Below are 6,912 nucleotides of genomic sequence, written 5' to 3'. Positions count from 1 at the left end.
GCTTGTCAAGACAGTTGCCAATGTCCCTCTTTCCTGTGAAAAGTGCTGCCATCCACAAAGACAGACTTACACCAATTGTGATTATATTACATGTCCCTGATTCCCCCAAATACAGTGAATCAGAATGGAATAGATATATGCTCATTGCTAGAGCCATGAGATTCTCTAGAACTTGGAACGGGAACTCAAAGCAAGCAAACACTCTCTCTGCTGGTATCTTGCATGGTAAAGACAAAAACCTTAAAGTTACGGAGACCCATTAAGCTGACTATATGCAACAAAAAGCATATATGATGGGATAATAATAGAGACTGTGTTTTTACATTTTTAGATTAAAATCTATGTTGAATGTTTTGAATAATTTCTTTGTTATAGACTAATGCTTGGAATTAAGAAAATTCCTGGCTTTTTTTGTTGGACAAGTGTGTAGTGGGACGGTGATCTTCAAAAGTCAACTCACTTGAGTAACTTAGAAAAGTAATCGCAATTGAAAATATCTTTATGTTGTCCATCCTATTTCAAATTAAAAGCTAGTTTTTATGCAACAGAGGACAGAGATTATTTGTGAAACATTACTATCCGCAAGATTTCCTTCTCTGTACCTCCTACCAATGCACTCACCTTCACTTCATATGCTCTCTCAGCAGGATGGAAGGGACTACCTGGATACAGTTAATTCATAGCTTTTCATTATAGATATCTGACTGTATTATTGGACTTACTCTAAGAATCTGAGGACACAGTGTGAATTTAGTTCTAAATCTGTTGGACCAGAGAGAAGAAATAATTAGTTCATGATCATAAACTGAGCAATTCTAGCAATTAGGATCATATTAGCAATACAGTTTTTTAAAAATCTGTCTGTAATAGGTAATTATCAAAGGAAACAGGAAGTGAACATATAAGTATAAGTATAATATAAGTATATTATGGAGGAAGGCACCAGTTGGAAGACTCTAAGTATCCTTAGAGGTAAACCTAAGCCCTCTTCTGGCCAGTGGCCAGTGGGCACAAGAAAGGAGAAGGTGTTGCGATAGCCTTAGGGCAGGCGGGGGGGCAGGGAACACATCACCTGAGGACTCTAGATGCCTCTCTAGGGCATGAGCCCAGGCAAGAGTGCCCACTGCAGCTGCTTCTTTGAGGCACCTGTCAACCATCCCACCCTGGACGTTGCCACTAGTACCAGAAGGGAAGTAAGCTTCCAGCTGCCTTTTTGGCTGTCAGCACCATCAGGAAAGCTGATGGGACCTGCATGCACACAAGCACATCTGCCTATTCTCCATGGGTGAGGAGGACAGCATGGCCCCCTATCAACAGCCCTGCCACTCAGACTCTGCCATCTCGCTCACCTTGCTGCCCTGAGTCTGGCATGTCTCTTCACTCTGCTTTCTCGCTGCCCAAGGCAGAGGAAGAACAGGAGCCACTGGTGTTTGCGGAGCATCCCTTGAAGAAGCCCCGCACCGGCTGTACTGCAATGTTTTCAAGGACACTGTGACATCATGTGTGGGTACATGTTCTCTCAAAGATGAGCCTTGCAGACATGGAAGTGTCCTATGGGCAATGCCAAGCTGATGGTGGTGGTGAACAACTTGTGGTGGAGCAGATCCAGGAGCTCTTCATCCAGTAAGCTCAGTCCCTGGAAGGACCACAGGGGCAGCTGTGACAGACCTATGCAGTGCCCCCCAAACCCCAGCTGCCTACATTTCCTGAAGATAAACCTGGAAGCCCAGCTCAAGGAGTGTGAACACATCAAGTGTCCCCACCCAAAGTACAGGTACATGATTCACTAGGAACCAGGACACATATGAAACATACCTGGAGACTTGCTACTTCCAGGCCTGAAGGAATTCCTGTGGCAGACAGAATACCACTCCAGGAAAGCACATGGTACTAGTGTGGAAGAGCCAGGAGCTGCTTTCCTGAGCTCTCTGCTGGGCAAGCTCTAGGAGAAGCTGGTGAAGGGCATCAAGATCAAGTTTGATATCCTGAATGAAAACCAGCAAGCTCATCAAGGGCATCATGGAGTTTCAGAGAGATGTGTCCATGTTGACAGACCAGCTGTCCCGCATCAATGCATGCCTAAACATGGGAATCCTATGAGTCCCATGACCTTCAGCAGATCTTCAGTGCAAAGGAATTTTCCTGCACTACCAGGGCTCTGTCTTGTGCCTTTGCTTCCATTCCACAGGTGACCTGCTTTTCAGTGGCTGCTCCAACAAGACCATCAATGTGTGAGACACATGTACCACCTACTAAGTGCCAGAAGACACTGGAGGGCCATGATGGCTTTGTGCTAGCATTCCACATGCTGGGTACAAGTTCTACAGCAACTCAGAAGACTATACCATAATCTTGTGAGACATCCTGCAGAAGATGAACACAGTCCCGGCATGACCACACAGTGTGAATGCTGGTTTCCTCACGCAGCATACTCTTCAGAGGCTCTCTGAAGGCCATCAAGGTCTGCAACATCTTGGGCACCCAGCTGAGTTGAAGAAGCTCATGGGCCTCAGCCACTGGGTATGGGCCCTGATAGCTGCCCAGAGGTACCCGTATAGTGGGTCCTACCAGTCAAGATTTGGAACATCTAGACCCTCAACTGCATCCATGTCCTACAGACATCTGGTGGCAACATTTGTTCTATCCATGTGGTGAAACACTACACTGTCTATGGCACCTAGAACTCATTCATGTGGGGACATGGAGTCTAAGGAGCAAGTGTGGACCCTGACAGTCCACAGGCACTATGTATGCTCTTCATGGTCTACCAGACCAAAGTCTTCAGCCCCTAGTATGACCGGTCCCTCAGGATCTAAAGATGGAACAACATCATGTGTACACAGATGCTGCTGTGTCACCAGGGCAATGTGACTGTGATGGCTGTGTCCCAGGGCTGGCTCTTCTCAAGGACTGTGGACAGCACTGTGAAGATTTGGACTTGCTGACAGGGAATCCAGACTGAGTGTTGGCTTCTTCTGGAGAAGGCTGGCCACATGAGTGGTCTCAGTGTCTCTGCCTGCTTTGTGGGGACAAGCAGACAGGGCTCAGCCTGCCAGGCAGTGGCCTCCCTGCCCTACACTTAACAAGCCTCCTTTTGCTTGGTCCTGCCCTCAGTGCTGCCAAACAATGCCCAGTCCCTCTCTCCAGGTGCCATGATGGATGCTCTCTTTGCCCACCTCCATTCCCACCCTAGATGGACTGAGGCCTTTTTAATGTTTCTAGACTGTATATACATCGGATTACTTCCTGATTAAAACAAAAGTCTCACGGAATATGAAAAAAAGAAAAAAAAGAAATACGAAACTTAATCTGAACAAAAGATTTAAAGTTGGCTTAGGTAGAGCAAGCATCTATCAAGGTTGATCAAACCACAAATTAAAATTTATAATATTCTCTTGGGGCACCTGGGCGGCTCAGTCATTAAGCGTCTGCCTTCAGCTCAGGTCATGATCCCAGGGGTCCTGGGGTCTAGCCCCGCATCGGGCTCCCTACTCGGTGGGAAGCCTGCTTCTCCCTCTCCCACTCCCCCTGCTTGTGTTCCTTCTCTCACGGTCTCTCTCTCTCTGTCAAATAAATAAATAAAATCTTTAAAAATAAATAAATAAAATTAATAATATTCTCTTGAGCTGTTTGCCTCAGCATGGAGATAAAAATAAAGTGAAATAGATGAGTTGCTGATTTATGGAAGACATAATTTCAGTCTGAAAATTTAAAGTAATTTTTTTAATCTTTAACAAAGATGATATGTATGAACAAACATGATAGTAACAAATATACTATGGTCATTTTTACAGCCTTTGGTCCTGAAATATGTTATGTATATGGCACATTCATATGTTCTTCAATCATATGGTCTACTTAATATTGTCCAGTGAAGGCATGTTGCAAATCTAATGTATAGTGGAAAATATACATTTGTTAGATAGAGATTGACCTGCTAATATTCATATAACGACTGTATTTAATGTACACATTTATCCCAAAGGTGACATTTTAGCAGTTCATAAGTTTTCCAGCTCTGGCTGGCAATGCCCATAGCCTGACCTAATCAGCACTTTAAAGTTGTATCCAACTAAATCCAACATAGGCATCTGTGCTAGCTTAAGCAGTATGTGTGGAATTATTTCTGGGTTATGTTTTCTTATGCATGGTTTAAATCTAAGAGCTATTATACAAGAATTCTCTACACAAAAATGATTCTGATCAACTCTCTGCACTTATAAATCCCACACAGTTGGGAGAGAAAATGGATGTTGTACAAAAGATTCAAATGACAACAGCTGCAGACAAGCTGTGCATCTGGCACATTCTGACTCTTGTTATGAGCACAGAGTGCAAGTGACAATTGCTTTTCCTTAATCCTGTGATTGTGGTCTGTACAATTGGAATCATTTTTCCATAACTTTTGGACCTCCTACAGACATCTATGTCACAAATTTCATCTTTCACTGCATTACATCATGGTATTGTCGCAGTATGCCGTGACCCTACAAATTGGTACTTTATGTGCTGCCTCTGTATGCACTTAGTATTGATAAAAAGAAAATTACTCATAATTGTAATAGGGTGAAACAGACAGAAAAGAATTATTTAGAGGTATAACAGTTACACTCAATTTTTTAAGTGGTGATACTTTTTTTTGTTTCAATTCAACAAATATTTATTACAGCCTACACTATGGGTGAAAGCAAAAATATAATCCCTGTATTCAAGGGGACAAAAATTACATATGAAACATTGAAATATAATCCAGACAGTACTTCTATGCTGAGATATTTGGTGCAAATTTTGAGTTTTATAGATGTTCTGAAATGAAGTAACTAAGGGTGTGTACAAGGTAAATACACCTGCCTTTATGGTAGCATTTCTCTTAGCCAATCACGATAGCTGCAATTATTGAGCACATACCACTTACCAGACACTATGTATTAACTCATTTAATTATCTCAACTACTGTAGGAGTCATTTCGTATTATTACGCCATCAGGTCACAGATGAAAACCACAGTTTGAAGAGGTTAAATATGGCTCGTTATTCCTTGCACTAAATGCAGAGTGGATTCAAACCCATGACTCTATGATTCCAGAGTTCTTTTTCTTAAGCCTTTCATCATCTTGCCTAATCAGGGGCTCTTATGCACAATATGTGCTCCCCTTTTCCCCCCACCTTTATGGAGATATAAATGACATATAACCTTGTGTAACTTTAAGGTGTACAACATGTCTATTTGATACACTTATATACTGCAAATATGATTACCACTATAGTGTGAGTTAACACCTCCAACACTTCACATAATTACCTATTTTTTTTTTTTTTTTTGTCTGAAAGCATTTAAGATCTCTTTGGAAACTTTCAAGTATATAGTACAGTACTGTTATCTATACTCAACGCTGTATATTAGATCCCCAGAACTTAACAACTGGAAATTTGTACCCTCATTCCCCCTCCCACTCACCCATTCCTTACCCCTGCCAGGCCCTGATAGTCATCATTCTACTCTGTTTCTACAAGTTTGGCTTTTCCACAGTTGTTTTGGATTTTGTTGTTGTTGTTGTTTTGTTTTATTTCTCAACATTAGTAGAGAAATTTTGCCACTCAGGGGACATTTTCAATGTCTGGAGGAAGTTTTGGTTTCATGACTGGAGGAGGAACTGTTACTGGCATCTGGTGGGTAGAAGCCAGAGATGCTGCTAATCATCCTATACTGTACAGGGAAGCTAGCTCCTTATCCTGTCTAGAGTATCAAACAGTACCAAGGAGACCTTGGCTAGACAATTCTTTGTTGTGGAGGGGTATCTTGTGCACCATTGTTTGGTTAGCCACACTCTGGCCTCTATATGTTATATTGCATTAGCATTCCCTGCCCCAGTTATGACAACCAAAAATATCTGCAAATGTTGACAAATACCCCCTGATGGTAGGGTGGATAACATCCTGTTTGACAGCTGCTGCCCTGGAGTAATTAGCTCACAGAAAAGTGAGGAAGACAGAGAATTAGCTTTGCCCAGATGGTCATATTTCATGTAGCGAAAAGAGGAACAAAGTTCTATTCCTGAAACAGAGCATCAGGAATTCATTTTCCCTAGGTCAGTTCATGGAGTCTTCACTATAACATGGCTGTAGAGTGGATATTAAGGATAAATAGGGTAACAACAGTCCTAGACAAAAAGGGAAGTAATTTCATTCAAAGGGAGAAACCCGTGCAAAGTCATAGCAGAGGATGGAAAATGTGGCAAATGCAGGACTTGAGGACCCGTTCATGTGGCTCATCAATAGAGTGAGAGCAGGTGTGATGGTAAATTTTATGTGCCAACCAGACCGGACCACAGGATACCCAGACACATAGCAAAACATCCTTCTGCGTGTGTCTGTGAGGGTATTTCTGAGTTAAAATTTGAATCAGTAGACTGAGTAAAGCCAGTTGCCCTCCTTAATGAGAGTGGGCCTCATACAATCAATTGAAGACCTGAATAGAACAAAAAGGCTAAGTAGGAGGAAATTTCTACCTTATTGCTTAGGCTGGGACATTGCTCTTCTCCAGCCTTCAAACTCCTACTTAGACATTGTTTTTTCTTGGGCCTTGAGCCTGCTGGCTTTCAGAGTGGAACTTACCTTATCAACTCTCTTCAGACATTCAGATTCAGACTAGTACTACACATAGTCTAGTATATAATCACATAATCATGTGAGTCAGTTCCTTATAATAAATCTCTTTCTCTGTTACTATATGTATTATAAATATCTTAAAATAAAAATACTTATATATATAAGACAACTATGAGTGTGATTTAAAACCATACTTCCTATTGAAGCATACACATCCTATTGATTCTATTTCTCTGGAGAACCATGGGTAATAAAGGAAGTGAGAGGTCATATTGGAGAAAGAACAGGCTGGAGACTGAGGCT

General features: G+C 42.0%; 1 pseudogene; it reads left to right on the top strand.

Moving 5' to 3' along the window:
- The first annotated feature begins 1,100 nt into the window (after window positions 1–1,100).
- LOC112826331 (E3 ubiquitin-protein ligase TRAF7 pseudogene) lies at window positions 1,101–2,945 on the top strand (annotated as a pseudogene).
- Window positions 2,946–6,912: the final 3,967 nt, after the last annotated feature.

Source organism: Callorhinus ursinus, unplaced genomic scaffold, assembly GCF_003265705.2.
Source record: "Callorhinus ursinus isolate GAN/ISIS: 27379988/994484 unplaced genomic scaffold, GSC_fseal_2.0 scaffold7, whole genome shotgun sequence".
NCBI classification, from domain to species: domain Eukaryota; kingdom Metazoa; phylum Chordata; class Mammalia; order Carnivora; family Otariidae; genus Callorhinus; species Callorhinus ursinus.
This window is presented reverse-complemented; position numbering and strand designations above follow the sequence as displayed.